This window comes from Symphalangus syndactylus, chromosome 7 (assembly GCF_028878055.3).
Source record: "Symphalangus syndactylus isolate Jambi chromosome 7, NHGRI_mSymSyn1-v2.1_pri, whole genome shotgun sequence".
In the NCBI taxonomy this organism is placed as follows: Eukaryota; Metazoa; Chordata; class Mammalia; order Primates; family Hylobatidae; genus Symphalangus; species Symphalangus syndactylus.
Genome location: NC_072429.2, coordinates 77,912,016 through 77,932,175, shown reverse-complemented (window position 1 = coordinate 77,932,175; position 20,160 = coordinate 77,912,016). Strand labels below are relative to the sequence as shown.

The window sequence follows — 20,160 nt, the reverse complement described above, 5'->3', positions numbered from 1 at the left end:
GTAATTATGGTTCACCTGGGGACATGGGGGAAGAGGAAGAAAGTTTAACCTCTGGCGCCTGTGTCCTGTCCATTTGTTAACACGGCAGAAACGGGTTGGCTGGCTGGTTTGGGCATTAAGGAAACCACAGGTGAATGCCATGTTGCCCTGAAGGTGTAGGATTAAGTGGGTCAAAATTTTAGTAACCTTTCCAGGGCTCTAAGGAGAATGCTTTACATGGAAAACTTAGAAGAGATGAAAGGTGTGGTCTGGGGCATTATTTTTCTGAGATCCAGAGAGACTACGTTTATGTAGGCCCAGGAAGGATGTGTTCAAGTTTCGGATTGAGCAATGTCATATGTGAAGATCTTTGAGACTAGTTGCAAAAAGTGACTTTCATTACAAACAAGGCATTTATTCGTTCCTCCTTCTCACTTAACGGATGCCAGTCATTCATTTGTTCTCTTTCACTTGACTTAAATATGTATTGAGCATTTGCTGCGTGCACAGCTCTGCAAATGGTGAGAAAAATTTTAGGAGTTGCTGCATGAAGCTTTTAATTACTGCTAATTTAACACTTCTGTGACTTTATTGAGCCAGTCTAATTGCATGCAGAAACTGGTTTTAATATTAGAAAAATAGGCAAAGAATTGCTAATTCCGCCATATTTGAAAGCCGAAAGAAGAGAACATTGTTGCAATCATGAACAGGTATGAAACCCTGGCAAGTTTTTAATTTCAGAAAAATGAATATATTTTTTTCTTATTATTAAAATAGGCTTTTAGCAGCTTTCTGTCCAATCACGTTTCAATTTTTTTTCTATCCTCAGAAACAATACGTAGTTTCAAATACATAAAACCAATTGAAAATAACAGGGCACTCTCCTTGGTGCTGAAATAAATTTCTTCACCTCCTATTAACTTGTAAGACATTTTAACCTGATGGACATTTTGCTGGATGATAGGATGCTACTGGAACTGGAACAGTTTTGACCTGCTGAATCATGGGGAAAATAAAAGATGAAGTGGAGATCAATAAAATTATTTCTTGAACAGGAAGATTAGAAATTATAGTTCCTGTCTTTGAACAGGTCTGTGACTATGACACAGCAAGAGAGTGATATGGAAGTTGGCAGGGTCTGGAAATAAATAACCATTTTCTCTCTATATATAGGCATTTCCCACTTTAAATGTAACAGTTAATCACCTCTCACTGGAGTAGTTATCACTCATGAGGTGAAGGATCTTCAGCATGTCTGTGTGACTAATATTTTCAAAGTATTTCTCTTCTCCCCACCACACCCTTTCCCCTCAGGCTGTGTGTCATCTCTACACATTCTTCAGCTTCCTTGGAGAACAAGGGCCCTAAGTCATGGCATTAATGTCTTTAACAACTGCAGTTGGCTGCTGAATGAAATCGATTGCACTTTTGATCACTATGAGGAAAACAAAACACTCATTCTCCTGCCCTAAGAGTCACCTGTGTGACTCTTTTCTATGTCCGATTTTCTTGGTGTTAGCCACCTAACTTCAGTTATGAATGATTTTTAAATAATGTCAAACGGGGAAGAGAGTAGGTCAATATGATTTACCATAGAATAAAAAGATAGTAGGCAAAATTGTCAATCAGCTAAGAAAAACCAAATAAATTCAAAGGACTGTGCCATTATCAAATTGCTTTTTGTTTTCTTTTATCATTACAATATACTATCATGCATATTCACATGGGAAAGTAAGGATGAAATATGAACAGAAAAATTATTTCATATTCAATATGTTATTCACTTATTCATTTGTTCAGCTGATTTATTCAACAAATATTTATTTGATGATGTTTCAGGCTTTTGTGATGCTAGCCAAGCTTCTCGTTAATGTCTAAAAAATAGAAAGTGAAGGAAAATATAACACCCATCTCTTTAAGAAAATATTAATTTGGGGGAGTGAATATGATCTTGTGTATTGTGGATCATGTTTTGTTGCAAAAATTTGAAAAAATAACACAAATTGGCTCTAATAATAAAAGTGCATTTGCTGTTTCATCTAACCATATAGATAGAGTTGGCCCCAGAGGTCTGGAGGTGAGATCAGCTTTTCCTGAAGCAAATGGTTTTGATGAGAGTGGGTGGACACTCAAAGAATAGGTACTACATTTGCACAGTGTAAGCTAAGGACAACCAGTATCTGTCGTGTGGGGATTTGGGTAGACTGAAGGGTTATCATGTATGAACTGTCTAAGCCATCATGGATATATAGTAATTTTAAGTACTATGACTATATTTAGTGTTTCCAATAAATTTAAACCTTTGAAAGGTAGAGAATGAATAGTGTGTATCTTTATACCCTTCCTAGTGGTTGGTTTCATGGTTCATGAGGTAGATAGTTAAAAACAATTTGTGAAATAATAAATAATACACTGTTGAAAATGATTCAAAATGGATGAATCCAGTGAAACCATATTGACACTTCTAACCTCCTTTGCTTAGCTTGTGTTGGGAGCAGGTATTAGGCTGTTTACCAGTGTTTATTTATTTATATCCTGCCCTATTCCCAAAGAACCTAAATGAGTAGAGCTCACAATAGTAGATGGCCCTTGTTAATTTTTGTTATCTTTAACAGCAGCAAGCTGGAGTTGTGGAAATCACAGACTTGTTAACAGAAATTTTAATTATTGTGGGTTATAGCCTATTGTGTATTATCTCTGTGAGGAGGCCTGAGGTGTTGATTTCTTTCCAAACCAGAGAGGAGCAGTTGCTTTGGAGGATTAGCCGATGCCATCTAACACAGTCATATGATTTTCTGCTATTCATAATCAAGTGCCTGGGAAAGAATCCTAAAGTAATTATTAAAAGTTAGTGAGATAAGAGAAACATTGTTAAGGTCAAATTAATTGTTTTTATCTGACCTCAGCTGATTACAAAAGAAGTATGAGAGATAAAATCCACTAAATTTTTTTTAGGTGTTTAGAAGTTTAGGATATAAAGTAGTTACAGCTGAAGATATTTAGAGATGCATCTAAAATAATCACACATGAAAAAATAGTTGACTTGTTAACATTCTGATTATTTTGCCATGTTTAAATTCTTATAGATTAATGAAAAATAAAAAGGATCATATGTCCTTTAATAGAACTGTCTAATATGGTTTATTCAAAAGGAAACTCATTCCAAGGAGGGAGAGTTAGTGTTCTTTATTAGCAGTGAGCTCTATATTGCTCAGGAATTTGCCAGTGTGTTAGAATTATTTCTGAAGTGTGGAACAAACACACTTTATTGTTTTCTTCTTAAATTAGTTATTTAAAAATGAACAATAATTAGTTAATTATTATTTTCTTTTCTCTACCTAGGGTTTTCTTTATGTCCAAATGGGACTTGTATGTATTAATAATTAGTATAATTCACCCTGAAGCAAAATGTCTTATTGAAATTAGTAAATCCTATTGATACTTTTATAATTGAACTTTTCTGGAAATAAACTTGTTCTAATCATAAGAAAGGCTTGATATAAATTAAACGAGCTGAATCTTTACATTAAATTGATAATGTTGAAAACTACTCGCTATCTTGGCAGCAATTACTGTAAGTAACTTTTTCCTTCTCTCCATGAGTTGATTTACAGCTTGAGTCCAGGGAGAACATTAGTTGGACACCATTGAAGTTGGGAAGTTGGTTCCCCTTGAGATTTCACTCAGCATCCGAGTTTACAAACCCTCAAGTGAGAAAACAGTGGAGACAACACTGAAGTGCCTGGAAGAGAAATCTAAGAGAAGTGTGACTCACTCTGTTTATCCCACAAGCCTCTATTTTATTTTTTAAACAGAACCCCTACTGTGAGCATTGCATTATACATACAATATCAGTTGCCTAAGAACCTTATTTTTCTAAATCAAGCTAAAAGGAGGAGGAGGAGGTTTTAGGGAAGAGAAAAGCAAAAGCATTTTATTATACTGCCTTCCTGGAAGATTTTCCCATTAGTCATTTATTAACTAATTTTCTGACCCTCTAAACTTCCCCCACCCACATCCTGCTGTGTTATCAAATGGAATTGAATTAACGGATGTAGGTAGTATTTTTAAAAGTCAATTTCATCAAATATTTACTTTGACAGTAACATTAGACTTGAACTCGGCCAGGCGTGGTGGCTCACGCCTGTAATCCCAGCACTTTGGGAGGCCAAGGCGGGCGGATCACAAGATCAGTAGATCGAGACCATCCTGGCTAACATGGTGAAACCCCATCTCTACTAAAAAATAGAAAAAATTAGCCAGACGTGGTGGCGGGCGCCTGTGGTCCCAGCTACTCTGGAAGCTGAGGCAGGAGAATGGCGTGAACCTGGGAGGTGGAGCTTGCAGTGAGCGGAGATTGTGCCACTGCACTCCAGCCTGGGCGACAGAGTGAGACTCCGTTTCAAAAAAAAAAGAAAAAAAACACATTAGACTTGAACTCAACTATAGACAACAGAACCCCATTCCACTCTTTTTTTTCTCTCGTCACATATTTAATGGCTTTTTCTGTTTTTGGTTTGATCACTTCCTGAACTACACCTATCTTTTTAGTTCAGTTCAGCAAAAACACAGCAATGTGCAGTTAGGCGGCAAATGCTGCCTTCTGCGGCAGAAAAGAAATTGCCCAGAGATTTGCAGATGTGTTACTTGGGCTTATTTAGAATGCGCAGGAAACGTCCTCTTTTGGAAGGAGGATTTCAATAGCTTGAATATTTACATCAAAATATAAAAATATTGTACTTATATTTTTGTCATAAACTATTTCAAACAGACACAAGAAAGCAAATAATGAACTTGTATTGAGTCAAGTTAAGAAATTACCGAAACTTTATTGCTTCTGTTTCTTTTTCCTTTTTCATCTTTGCTGAAATCTTTAAAAGGAAGTCACAACAATCATTTAAATTCACTCTTTGTAGTGAAGTATGTATCTCTATAAAACATGAACCTTTCTTACATAAATACAATTCTATTAAAATACTTAACAATTATAATCACATTTTCATGATTGTCTCAAGAACGCTGTTGCTTTGTTTAAAACAGGACCCAAATATGGTCCACATACTCTATTCACTTTTATGTTTCTCAAATCTCTTTTAATCTGGTACAATCCTCCCTTCATTTTTAAAATTCCCACCATTGGCTTTTTGTAGAAACTGGGTCAATTGTCCTAGGAACTTTCTTACATTTTGGATGTGACTCTTTGCTTCCAATGTGGTCACTTAACTTGTTCCTGTCCTCTGTAAATGAAAGTCAATTTTGAAGCTTGATTAAATTCAGGACAATCTCACCAAAGAATAACTCAGTTTAATTAAAAGCACAGCTGATATTTATTCACATGCGCTGGAGATCAGTCATGAAACCAAGGCAAGGGGGGATTTATAAAAACAAGCAGCCTGAGGAACAGTGAAATATTGTTTTTTGTCTATGGGCAAGCTGATTAATTAAAACCTATCAGGGAGAGCATTTTCCCCAAAGCAGACTGGCATTTATCAGAGAAGGCAACTTTATTTATGAGGTTTTGGAGAAATCTTTTTACTAAAAGTGACAGAAAGTGATGTTTTATTTCTGGGTGTGGCTGCTGTTGAACTCTGCTGGACTTCTGCTGAGCCCTTCACCTTAGTTAAGCTAGGAGTGCACCATTTCTCTGCTATAGTAACGTTGTTTCCTCTTTTAGCCAAAGTCTGCTGAGTGAGCTGTGAAAGCTTCAGTCTTTTTGATGCAGAATTGCAATGAACTGAATATTTATGTCCCCCCTCAAATTCATATGCTGAAATCCTAACCTCCAAGGTGATGGTACTAGGAGGTGGCACCTTTGGGAGATGATAAGGTCGTGAGCGGGGGTGCCTTATGAATGGGATTAGTGACCTTATACAAAAGACCCCAGAGAGCTGCCTTGGCTCCTTTCACATGTGAGGATACAGCTAGAAGGTGCCATGTATGAGCCAGAAGACGAGCCCTTGCCAGCAATCAAATCTGCCAGCACCTTGATCTTGGAGTTCTTAGCCTTCGGAACTGTGAGAAATAAATTTCTGTTGTCTAAAAGCTAAAAAGTTTGTGGTATTTTTGTCATAGCAGCCTATATGGTTCAGATATAGCTGAGTGTCAGCCTAGCATAATGGTACTATAGTAATTTTTAATTAATTGCATCTCATTCAGAAGAAAATGCAAAAGGTATGAGGACCATCATAAATGTCAAAAGAAACGTTTGAAATCCCATCTTTCATTTATTTTTTTAAGATTAAATATTTATTTATTTATTTATTTATTATTATTATTATTATACTTTAAGTTTTAGGGTACATGTGCACAATGTGCAGGTTTGTTACATATGTATCCATGTGCCATGTTGGTGTGCTGCACCCATTAACTCGTCATTTAGCATTAGGTATATCTCCTAATGCTGTCCAAAATGGCCTATAACCAACTAGGAGAGCAAGTCCCATGGATCAGTTTGGGCAACCTTATTTATGCTTTTTTTTTTCAAATCAAATTAATGGCTCCACTTTTCCTGAAGTGTTTATCCAGGTATTGGTTACTGTATTGACTCAATAGATGGTTGACCTGTAAATAGTCAGGAAAAATTTTATTAGCTAGATAAGTCTAGCCAATACATTTATGCTGGTTGGTTGGACTTCTCAAACTTGAGCTGCTTTATTTGTTTTTTGGTCCTAGTTATAAAATGAGGATCACACATTTCAGTCTAAGGAAAAAATGCTAGTGATATTTGGTGTCTTGCATATTTTCTGCTAAGTTACCATGTCAGGCTCCCCACAACATATGAGAAATAGTAGAATTTTTTTTTAGTCCTTACAAAGACAATCTTGACAAAGAATAGGTCACATTTCGATGTCATTAGCATGAGAGGCCTATCTAATTAAATAGGAAAAATAATCTTTTGGGTGCATATAGAAAGGACATAAAAATAATCAGTTGGTATCAGTTGCCACCTAAACGTATTTGGTGTAATTGCAAAGAACAAACATTCTAGGTAAATTTAAACATGTTGTGAAGTTTCTGAATTAATTCATGACAAAACAGTTCAATCATAAGTTGTGTTATTAGTCACCTGTTCCTTGTTATCCTTACATCCCATAGGTGACTTTGAGGCTCTGGATATACAAGTAACAGGAGCAACTGTGAGGAAGGACCTAGAGTTAAGTTGAGGCATGTGGAATAGATATGTTTGAGTTAATATTTTTTATATGTGCCTGAGCCATATAAAAAATTGTGCAATTGTTTTAGGTCTAACATATAAGTCTTTAATCCATCTTGAATTAATTTTTGTATAAGGTGTAAGGAAGGGATCCAGTTGCAGCTTTCTACATATGGCTAGCCAGTTTTCCCAGCACCATTTATTAAATAGGGAATCCTTTCCCCATTTCTTGTTTTTGTCAGGTTTGTCAAAGATCAGATAGTTGTAGCTATGCGGCATCATTTCTGAGGGCTCTGTTCTGTTCCATTGATCTATGTCTCTGTTGTGGTACCAGTACCATGCTGTTTTGGCTACTGTAGCCTTGTAGTATAGTTTAAAGTCAGGTAGCGTGATGCCTCCAGCTTTGTTCTTTTGGCTTAGGGTTGACTTGGTGATGCGGGCTCTTTTTTGGTTCCATATGAACTTTAAAGTAGTTTTTTCCAATTCTGTGAAGAAAGTCACTGGTAGCTTGATGGGGATATGTTAGACCTAAAACCATTAAAATCCTACAAGAAAACCTAGGCAATACCATTCAGGACATAGGCGTGGGCAAGGACTTCATGTCTAAAACACCAAAAGCAATGGCAACAAAAGCCAAAATCGACAAATGGGATCTCATTAAACTAAAGAGCTTCTGCACAGCAAAAGAAACTATCATCAGAGTGAACAGACAACCTACAGAATGGGAGAAAATTTTTGCAACCTACTCATCTGACAAAGGGCTAATATCCAGAATCTACAATGAACTCAAACAAATTTACAAGAAAAAAACAAACAACCCCATCAAAAAGTGGGCAGAGGACATGAACAGACACTTCTCAAAAGAAGACATTTATGCAGCCAAAAAACACATGAAGAAATGCTCATCATCACTGGCCATCAGAGAAATGCAAATCAAAACCACAGTGAGATACCATCTCACACCAGTTAGAATGGCCATCATTAAAAAATCTGGAAACGACAGGTGCTGGAGAGGATGTGGAGAAATAAGAACACTTTTACACTGTTGGTGGGACTGTAAACTAGTTCAACCATTGTGGAAGTCAGTGTGGCGAATCCTCAGGGATCTCGAACTAGAAATACCATTTGACCCAGCCATCCCATTACTGGGTATATACCCAAAGGACTATAAATCATGCTGCTATAAAGACACATGCACACGTATGTTTATTGCGGCACTATTCACAATAGCAAAGAGTTGGAACCAACCCAAATGTCCAACAACGATAGACTGGATTAAGAAAATGTGGCACATATACACCATGGAATACTATGCAGCCATAAAAAATGATGAGTTCGTGTCCTTTGTAGGGACATGGATGAAACTGGAAAACATCATTCTCAGTAAACTATCGCAAGGACAAAAAACCAAACACTGCATGTTCTCACTCATAGGTGGGAATTGAACAATGAGAACTCATGGACACAGGAAGGGGAACATCACACTCCGGGGACTGTTGTGGGGTGGGGGGAGGGGGGAGGGACAGCATTAGGAGATACACCTAATGCTAAATGACGAGTTAATGGGTGCAGGAAATCAACATGGCACATGGATACATATGTAACAAACCTGCACATTGTGCACATGTACCCTAAAACCCTAAAGTATAATAAAAAAAAAAAAATAAGTAAATAAAGATGTAAAAAAAAAAAAAAAAATTGTGCAATTGGCAGTGTCGGCAGCGGTGGCAACTGTCTGTTCAGTTATCTACTTCTGTAAGTTTCTTACTTTTGGAGGCCTTTTAGTGAGCTCAGGGTTAGATCTCCAGTGGGGATGGATATTCATGTTGTAAGATCCTTAATATGTTTGCATGAAGAAGTATAAGTCCATGGGTTTTGTGTTCTGGAGTTTACAAGCAGCAGTAGCGGCTTGAAACACTTGAAATGGCCCTTTTCGATATAGTTCTAAGGCTGACTCGCACTGGTGTCTTTTCCTATATAATGCCTACTGGTTGTGTATTCTGTAGGGGTGTATTCATTGGTGTCTCTTTAGGAAATGCAGTTTGTACCTGTTAGGTATGACTCTTGTGTATGACATTAGATTTTGAAAACACCTGACAAGATCAGAATGTAATAAGGTAATGTGGTCAGAAGGAAAGTGAGAATTTATGGGGATTTTGTGATGTAGATTACATTATCATTAAGGCTAGGGTGGAAATTTTAGATAAGATATATTGAATTCTTCTGTAAATATTAACTGTTATGATTTTAAATATTATTAGTTTATACGTTTAAATAGTGCTTTGCTACATACCGTTAAAGAAAAAACCTGCCAAAAAATGTCCAACACTCTTTAATAGTTTCTTGTGTGTATAGTATGGCTGTGGAAATTCTAGAACTATTTTATATATCTAGTGGGATTAAGAAAATGGGTAAATATAATCTCATTGTTGGGAGCCAATGTTCTCACTGGGGAAGAAGGAACTACATATATGGAATTGGGGAAAGTAGCAAAGAATCTTGTGGCATTAGATTGGAGTTAGAGATAGAATAATACACACATATATTTCTTAATTCATGACTTAAAGGATATCCTATTTATAATAAAAGTCTATATTTCTTAGCTCTATTCACTAATGAGCTTAGAAGCAATTACACCTTGGTACAATGAGCACAGCTGGCACCCAGATTTTATTTTTGAAATACCATTCTCCACTAAAAAAACTAGGGCAAGATAAATGTTGGAAAGGCAGGATGATCTTGTCAAAGTATAGGTCACATTTTCATGAGATCAGCATAGGAAAGCCTTCTAATACATAGGAAAAAGAGTTCCTAAGGGAGCATATTGAAAGGAAAAAAGTTATTGATGTAACTGTAGAGAACAAACACTCTGGGTAGACGTAAATAAACCACGTAATGGTTTCTGAATAGTTTGAAGCCATGGCTGAATCCAGAGCTGAGACAGAAAACTCAACCTGAGTCTGAAGCACTTTATTGTGCCCAAAAGTGTGGAATTTCTAAAAAAAAGGATATTATTTAAAGGTCACAAGAACCAGCTTGAAGGGCTCTTGATGGCTAAATTTATTATAGGACAATCTAACCATCAACAGAAATATAACTAGTGTCTGGTAACCCACTGAATAAAAGAAGAATCTATAGCTTTCTGCTGAAGCTAAATAAATAAATGGGAGAGAAGGAAAAATTCTTCATTATGATATAATGTTACATAATAAACATAGAAGAAAAGATAGTTAAAAAAATTATGCAACTATTATAGTTATAATTGACTCAGGAAAGAATCATTAATAAATGCTAAAACTACTCTGTGGAAGTTTGATGGGAAGCAGATAATTACATTGTCTCAGAGTACTTCCCCACAGATCACTTATCAATTACAAAGAAAATATTGGTGATTTTACATGGAGAAACCTTGTGGATGCCATCTGAGCCAGGTGATTGAAGTTAGCATAACTAGTTAATGTGATAAACTAACATCATGTGCCTCTTGGTATTCAGGTGCACCAAGTAGGAAGCAATATTAGTTGTGTGGTATTCCTGCCAAACTTGCAAAAACAAATTGTTACAAAACATCAGAGAAGTTCACATTTAGAGAAGGTCCACAAAACAACTAGCCTGTACTCTTCAAATATGTCAATGTCATAAAAGTAAAGAAAGGTGAGGAACTATTACAGATTAAAGGAAACTAAAGAGAGATGATAACTACTTGCAATAGATGATCCTGGGTTGGATTCTGGATCAAGAAAAAGAAACCACATAAAGATTGTTTGGGGATGACTGGTGAAATTGGGACGCTAACTCTATATTATTTTATGATATTATATCAATATTAGATTTTCTGAATTTGATAACTTTATGTTGGTTTATGTAAGAAAACGTTCCTATTCTTAGAGAAGATAAACACTGAAGTACTTAGGAATAAAGGCTGGGACGTTTGCAACCATTGGCAATGGCAATGAACATTAGCAATAATAACTTTATTATTTCTATGAATATATGAATGTATATAGAAAGAAAGACAGAAGGAGAAATATATAAAGTAATGTGCAAATGTGAGTGTAGGTGAAGGGCATATAGGAATTCATTAAACTGCTCATATAAATTTCCTATAAATTTGGATTTTTTCAAAATAGAAATATAAAAAACATTAAAATTTGTTTAATGATTGTATAAAAAATATCAACTTACATTTTCAGGGCTTTGAGAGTGAAAGTCAATGAAGGTTCTGTTTTAAAGGAAAAACCTTATGTAGCCCCTTAAGCATTTCACCTGTAAAGACGGAAATAAAGTATACAACTGTACACAACTCCCTTTCTCTCCCTGCAAAGTTTAAGTGTTAGACTTTCAGTGAGGGAAAGCTTCAATCTAACCATAAAACTTAAAGCCTACTTAAAGGCTTTGTGATTTGGGCAAGTAAATAAATCCATTTGTAAATACTCAAATTATCCTTGAAGTGGAGTTGTGAGTTTTGTTCTACCTTTGCAGTTTTTCCTGTGTTATGATAATTACAGAAAAGGCAAGATTTAGTCACTTGTGAATCTTTCAAGGGAAATGTCTTTATAAATATTTTTGAAAAGTTTGAACCAATTTGCCTTTGCCATTGTGGGTATTTCATGTAGCATGTGCACCAAAGGGCTGGACACATATTTGGGTGCCATTGAGTAAATGTCTTGGAAATGTCCAAATTCATCACTGTTCATGAGACAATGCTGAGATATCTTTTCTTTTCTGGAGGGAAAGACTGTTATTTTTGAATAAGTACTTCTGGAATCATGAAATTAGAGGAGAAGCTTTCTTTTAACACCAAGAATATAAAAATCAGTAGGGAGTTATATTAGAGTTCTCTAGAGAAATAGAACAAATAGCACATATATATTATATATATTTTCCCATCCATATCTGAAAATATGATTAATTAATTAATTCATTTATGATAAGGAATTGGCTCACATGGTGATGGAGACTGAGGACCAAAGCTCTGCAGTTCAAAGACCTAAGAAGCAGGAGAGTCAGTGGTTTCAGTCTGAATCCAAAAGCTTGAGAACCAAGAGAGCCGATGGTGTAAGTTCTAGTTCAAGTTTGGAGACAGAAGGCTGACATCCCAGCTGGAAGACCATAAGGCAGAGAGGGCTCAGCCTTTTGTTCTATTTAGGCCTTCAAGTGACTGGATGATTCCCACCCACTTTGGGGAGGGCAATCTGCTCTACTTTAATCTACAGATTAAAATGTTATACTTATCCAGAAACACCCTCGCAGACACATCCAGAATAATGTTTAACCAAACATTTGGGAACTCTGTATCCCAGTCAAGTTGGCACATAAAATTGACCATCACAGCAGTGCTTTGTGCATTGTAGTTTGCGGATAAAGTAGTCCCTTTAGAATCAGAAGTGTGGGCTTTAATTGATATCTAAGACTTCCTTTGTATGTAGAACTGCCTCTAATAAGTCATTTCTTTCCTTATGTTTGATTGGGGTATCTCAAGAAGTTAGAAAATCTCTTTGCTTTTATGCCATGCCTATAGGAGAAACTGCGATGTGGCAGCTGCATTCCTCTTTAGGACTGAAGGACCTAGGCCGTCAGCCATCAGCTCTTCCTAGAAATTGCTCTCTCCACTTGTTTTGTCCAAGGTCATGCTCTCTTTTCAGGGGAAGCCTACATCCAATGACTGATTGATTTTGAGTAAAATGCCTGATTTTCTTGTAATGGGGAATAATTCTGAAAGGGCATCCCAGCTTCAGAGCTCTCCATAGGGTTGCCTCAGGTCTTGGTTAAGACTGCATCACGGCCCAGTCTTATCCTCTGTCCAATCTTGCCTTTTTTCCATTTCCCTTTCAGAGGTGCTGAACCCAAGTGCACACTCCAATAAATGTCTTACACAAACTAATCTCTGTGTTAGATTTTGTTTCTCGGGAACCCAACCTGCAACAAAGCTGCAGTCATGAACAACTTCCAAGGCATGTTAACTTAAAATTTTAAATAAGGGAGCTTCTGTAACAGAGTGCCTAGCACAAAATGTACATAGACTATCGTAAAGACATGGGTCATCAACAAAAATATATTGAAGTTTTTAGGAAAACATTAGACAAGTCAGGATAGGGCATTATGAAAAACTGTTAAATAGTCATGAAATTTATCTTTACTAGGAAAAGGAAGTAAGGTAGCTGCCCTTAGATTAGAGCAGCAGTCGACTATTACGTGGGAATCAGCAAAGTAAAATTTTATAAGTGGGAATAAGTTTGGCTAGGAGGTGTAGGATGTTATTTTAAAGTAATGAGGCTTGCACTCTATTAGGGAGTCACAGTATGAGAGGTGAGGCCAGAACACTTTCTATTGAAGCTTCAATTAGTTAAGCTGCTGCCACTACCACGTGCAAACAAACATGAATTAACAGAGTCAAGAGACATACTAAGAAAAGCAATGGGCTTATGACAAGATTTCACTTTGAGGGATAAGCACCATAAATCATAGCTTTTTCTTTTACCTATAATGAGAAGGGTTTTACATAGCTGGGGAATTCAGGAATTGTAATTCCTGCTTAAGAAAAGACAGGACTCTTGGTACGAGAGCCCAACAGGTGTCGCTGGATTATTTATTTTAGTATCTTTCATGGTGAGATAACTAATATATGAAAAACATAATATATTAATTATTTCCAGCATCCATCCCTTATAATGCATAAAAGTAAACTAAGTGGGCCACTTGAGAAGCACCAAGGATTACCTGAGTGAAAAAGATATCTTAAGAGTTTTATTATTCTGAATTTGGAGACTACACTTAGGAAAGACAGTATTAGAAAAATCTCATTATATTAGCATAGGCCAGAGGTGCCTGAAGCTAGGAAATTATTACGTGGTTTTGAAAAGGCAATATGTTTAAAATGAACACAATAGCAAGTACAAACATATATTAGAAATAATAGCATTTTCGGAAACAAAGAGAGTTTTCATTAAAAATTATTTAAGTTATCCATTCATCCACTGGTGGACACAGGTTGTTTCCATACCTTGCCTATTGTGAATAATGTTGCAGTGAACATGGGGGTGCAGATATCTGTTTGAGATGCTGATTTTATTTCCTTTGGATATATACACAGAAGTGATATATGTGCATATACTTTTTTCATGATAGTTCTATTTTTAAATTTTTGAGGAAACTTCATACTGTTTTCCACAATGACGGTACCAATCTACGTTCCCATTAACAGTGTACAACAGTTCCCTTTTCTCCACATCCTTGCCTTTTTGAGAATTTGTCTCTCATCTTTTTGATAATAACCATCTTAACAGGTGTAAGGTGATATCTCATTGTGGTTTTGATTTTTATTTCACTGAAGATTAGTGATATTGAGCACATTTTCATATACCTGTTGACCATTTGTATGTCTTCTTTTGAAAAATCTCTCTCTTTCTCTGCACACACACAAACACACACACACACACACACACACACACGAATATATTAATCAGCCATAAAAAAATCCTGCCATTTGTGACAATATCTATAAACCTGGAGGACATTATCCTAAGTGAAATAAACCAGACATAGAAAGATAAATACTATATGATCTTACTTATATGTGGAATCTAAAATAATCGAATTCGTAGAATCAGGGAGTAGAATGGGTGTTTTCAGGGGAAGACAGGTGGGGGAAGGGGAGAATGTTAGTCAGAAGATACAAACTTTCAGTTATAAAATGAATGTGTTCTGGGGACCTAATGTACACCATGGTGACTGTAGTTAATAATACTATATTGTTTACTTGAAATATGATAAGAGGAAAGATGTTAAGTGTCCTCATCTCACACACACGCAAAGTGGTAACTATGGAAAGTGATGGATGTGTTAATTAATTTGATTGTGGTAATCATTATACAATGTATAGCTACATCAATATATCATATTGTATACTTTGAATATATATAATTTTATTTGTCAATCAAATATTTTAAAATAAAATTGATTTGTTATGTGTATTTTGCCACAATTGAAAATAAGAGAAAAAATTTAAAAAACAATTTGGAATTATAACAAAAGTTCTACTCAAGGTCAACCTTTTTCTGAACTAACACATAAAGCTTTCTTTAATAATTAAGATAACCTTTTATGTATGCATTTAAGCATAAATAATATGTAAAACGTAGGATTTCTCCCTCTTCAATTATATGCTGTTTTCTGTAGTAAATTAAGCATATACAAATTTACATAAAGTTGCTTATGTGTTTAACTTGAACTTTAAAGAAATGGCAGCCTTATCGGTATGTCCAGGGCAATTGATATCCTCACTGAGTTTGCCATCCTAATAAAATTGCATCTATTCCCTTGATAAGAAGATAAAACACATCCACCATTTAACATAACACTATGCAACTATGGTATTCCTTGTAACTACTCTATCACCTATATTAATATCTACATTTTTAAAAAAGTAAATTTTGATCCTTTCCACTTCCAAAGAAAACTGGAAAGTAGATAATTGAGAACTACTGTATACCATTTATTACTTTAGTGGGACTAACTTTTGCTTGAATATTACCCAAATATATCCTAATGGAATTTTTCTGTATTTATATGTCCAAAAATAAAAGTTATTTAAATTTAGTATAAAAGAACTAAAGTTCTACTTAGAAAAAAGGATAAACTATTTGTTAGCCTGACACAAACTGGTATTTATTTTCTTTTTATATTGCGACTTAGCAACTAAATCCCCAATAGTGGGATTCACAGTTAAACTCAAACTCCTTCTTTTTCTTCCTATGAATTTTAGTTCCTATGTTTCTTAAATAACCAGGATTTTAAAAGTATTTTCTACTTTGCCTTCTTGGAGTTTTTGTTTCTCTAGGCTAGTTTACATAAGGGCTTTAGAAGCCAGTCATATAATAGGCGCTCCTCTCAATTTGAGATAATTTGTAATTTATTAATATTCTCAGGAATAGACAAAGGTATGGCAATATGTTTGTTTGAAACATATCTCATTGCTCACTCTGTGGAAGAACCTTATCACACTCCCAGAGACAGTGAGATTTCACCCTCTTTCATTATATGCTGCTTTCTAGTACTTTTCCAGTAGACTTCCCTAAGTCAAGCCAGGGGCTCAACTTTAAATTTTTGTTGACACTAAAAGCTTTCCTTATGCCTTAATTTGGCTTATTTTGTGCATTTCTATGGAATTCCCTATTTTCTGAAGACAGGAGAAAAAAATCATGCAGTCAAAAAGTTCAAATTTCATGGGAGATCATGAAGCTCCAGACAAGCCAGAACCAATTAATTATATTCCATCTGCATTCCCTTTCCAGCACAATCATACAATTATCATACAAATAGAGTTATTTGTTTTTCAAGGATGCAAATGTTTATATTACTTCCTTATTATCCTTGTAATATCTGTAAGAGGATTTCTATTTATGTTCCCTCTTTCATTCTTTTTTTTTTTTTTTTTATTATACTTTAGGTTTCAGGGTATATGTGCACAATATGCAGGGTTGTTACATATGTATCCATGTGCCGTGTTGGTTTGCTGCACCCATTAACTCATCATTTAGCATTAGGTATATCTCCTAATGCTGTCCCTCCCCGCTCCCCCCAACCCACAACAGTCCCCGGAGTGTGATGTTCCCCTTCCTGTGTCCATGTGTTCTCATTGTTCAATTCCCACCTATGAGTGAGAACATGCGGTGTTTGGTTTTTTGTCCTTGCGTTTCATTCTTGACATTGGTACCTTGTGTCTGTTCTCTTTTTCTTGACCGTTCTTGCTTTTGGTTTTGTTGGCTTTCTCTGTTGTTTTTCTGTATCATACTTTATTGCTTTTTGCTGTTTTTTATTTTTTAATTATCTTTTTATTTTAGGAAATTTTATTTTTATTTCAATAGTTTTTGGAGTATAAGTTCTTTAGTAGTGATTCCTGAGATTTTAGTGCACCTGTCACCCAAGTAGTGTACACTGTACCCAATATGTAGTCTTGTATCCCTCTCTCCACTCCTAACCTTCCCCCTTGAGTCCTCAAAGTCTATTATATCATTCCTATGTCTTTGCATCCTCATAGCTTAGCTCCCACTTATAAGTGAGGTCACGATATTTGGTTTTCCTTTCCCGAGTTACTTCACTTAGAATAATGGCCTCAAGCTCCATCCAAGTTGCTGCAAAAGACATTATTTTGTTCCTTTTTATAGCTTTGTAGTATTCCATGGTGTATATATACCACATTTTCTTTTTCTACTCATTGGTTGATAGGCACTTAGGCTGGTTCAATATCTTTGCAACTGCAAATTGTGCTGCTATAAACATGCGTGTGTCTGTGTGGTTTTTATATAATGACTTCTTTTCCTTTGGGTAGACACCCAGTAGTGGGATTGCTGGATTGAATGGTAGATCATTTTAGTTCTTTAAGGAATTTCCATATTGTTTTTCATACTAGTTGTACTAATTTATATTCCCACCAGCAGTGTAAAAGTGTTCCCTTTCCACCACATTCATGCCAACATCCATTGTTTTTTAACTTTTTAATTATGACCGTTCTTGCAGGAATAAGGTAGTATCTCATTGTGGTTTTAATTTGGATTCCCCTGATAATTAGTGATGCTGAGCATTTTTTCATGTTTGTTGGCTGTCTGTATATCTTGTTTTGAGAATTGTCTATTCATGCTTTGACCACTTTTTGATGCAGTTATTTGTTTTTTACTTGCTGATTTGTCTGAGTTCCTTGTAGATTCTGGATATTAGTCCTTTGTTGAATGCATAGTTTTCAAATATTTTCTACCACTCTGTGGGTTGTCTATTTACTCTGCTGATTATTTCTTTTGCTGTGCAGAAGGTTTTTTAGTTTAATTAGGCCCCATTTATTTATTTTTGTTTTTGTTGCATTTGCTTTTGGCATCTTAGTCATGAATTCTTTGCCTATGACAATGTCTAGAAGAGTTTTTCCAATGTTATCTTCTATAATTTTTTGGTTTCAGGTGTTAGATTTAAGTCTTTGATCCATCTTGAGTTGATTTTTGCATAAGAAGATGAGGATCCAGTTTCATTCTTTTACATGTGGCTTGCCAGTTTTCCCAGGACCATTTTCTGAATAGGGTAACCTTTCCCCAATTTATGTTTTTGTATGCTTTGTCGAAGATCAGTTGAATGTAAGTTTTTGGCTTTACTGGATTCTTTATCTTGTTCCATTAGTCTGTGTGCCTATTTTTATACCAGGACCATGTTGTTTTGGTAATAATAGCCTAGTAGTTTTATTTATTTATTTATTTATTTATTTAGAGACAGAGTCTCGCTGTCTCCCAGGCTGGAGTGCAGTGGCGCGATCTCGGTTCACTGCAAGCTCCACCTCCCGGGTTCACACCATTTTCCTGCCTCAGCCTCCCGAGTAGTGGGGACTACAGGTGCCCACCACCATGCCTGGCTACTTTTTGGATTTTTAGTAGAGACAGGGTTTCACTATGTTAGCCAGGATGGTCTCGATCTCCCAACCTCGTGATCTGCCTGCCTCGGCCTCCCAAAGTGCTGGGATTACAGGCGTGAGCCACCGTGCCCGGCCACCTGATAGTATAATTTGAAGTTAGGTAATGTGATGCCTCCAGATTTGTTCTTTTTGCTTAGGTTTGGTTTAGCTGTGTGTGCTCTTTTTTGGTTCTGTATGAATCTTAGTATTTTTGTTTTCTAGTTCTGTGAAGAATGATGATGGTATTTTGATAAGAATTGCATTGAATCTGCAGATTGCTTTGGGCAGTATGGACTCTTTCATGAAAAATTTCCCTTCTTCTTCTTGGCTGAAAATCTCAGGGAGAGCTGTCTGTCTGGGAGCTGACTGGGAATTATCAGAGAAGGTATTTTCAGTTTTATGGGATCTTCAAGAAATCTTGTTGATTGTAGAATATGTGTGGTATATAAATTTCTAGATAGTGGCCACCGGAGTGTGGCTTTTGGTGTCTCCATTCTAGTTAAGCCAGGAATGTATCATATCCTTAATTATAATTCCTTCAAAAATTTTGGCAAAAATTAACAAATTAAGAATCATGAATTGTCCATATTTTTGTGATGCTAAGAATGATCAACGGGTTATGGGTGGTGATGGCCTGATCCCTCCGTTGTAAAGTTCCCCACAATCTAATGATTTATCTATTGATGATGATTGAATTGATTATTTTATTTGGAGTAATAAAATGTGGTTTTAAGAATTCTATAATTTCTCCCACATCAATCGGTAGAGAAGAATTTTCCTTCATGAAACAGTTATTTTGTTACTCTGAAATATAGTTAATAGAGTAAGAATGGACCCTTAATTTCATCCTTCTAATTGATATTTTTTAAATTTAAAAATGCTGTTTACTAAGTAGGTTTTTTTTTTTACTTTCTTTATTATTATTATTTATTCATTTAATATATCTATATTCAATGTGTTTTAAACTATTACCTTCATTATTATTTCTGATATTCAAATCATTTCAAATTTGGCCAAGGGGTATTCTTTCATGCTGGCTTGTGTTCCCTTTGGAAATGACCCTTTGACCTTCATAACTTACTTGTTTTTGGGATAACAAAATGTTCATCTTGTATATTTCCAGATACACACTTAGAATCCACCATTTTTTGAAGGCCCTGAATTCTTTTAGTAGGGAACGGTATTTAGAGAATTAGTGTTATTTGGTTGTCATTCAAGAGGCTTCTAGAGCTCTTCAGTGGACAGAGCTAGGAAATTTGTATTTTCTAAAAAAAGAAAAAAAATCATGGGTTTATAATGATATTTCAAATTCAAATATTAATTCAATATTAATTAAAATTCAGAATTAATATTAAAATATTTTAACTAAAATTAAAAATTTCCCAGCTTTATTAAATTATAATTGATAAATAAACATTGTATATATTTATGGTATACAATGTGATGTTCTGTTATATGTATGAGGGGACTTTAAAAGTTTGTGGAAAATGAAATTAAAAGATAAAAATAAAAAGTGCAAACCTTACTTCTCAACATAAGCTCTATCAAATTCAAGACACTTTTGTAAGCAATGATACCAGCTATTTAGTCCATTCCT

The 20,160-nt window shown here is 35.4% G+C and overlaps 1 protein-coding gene across 2 annotated transcripts in view; it reads right to left on the bottom strand.

Annotated features, from left to right (window-relative positions):
* STMN2 (stathmin 2) overlaps window positions 1–20,160 on the bottom strand; it is a 151,912-nt gene that overhangs the window by 56,740 nt on the left and 75,012 nt on the right. The gene's annotated exons all lie outside the window — the stretch shown is intronic.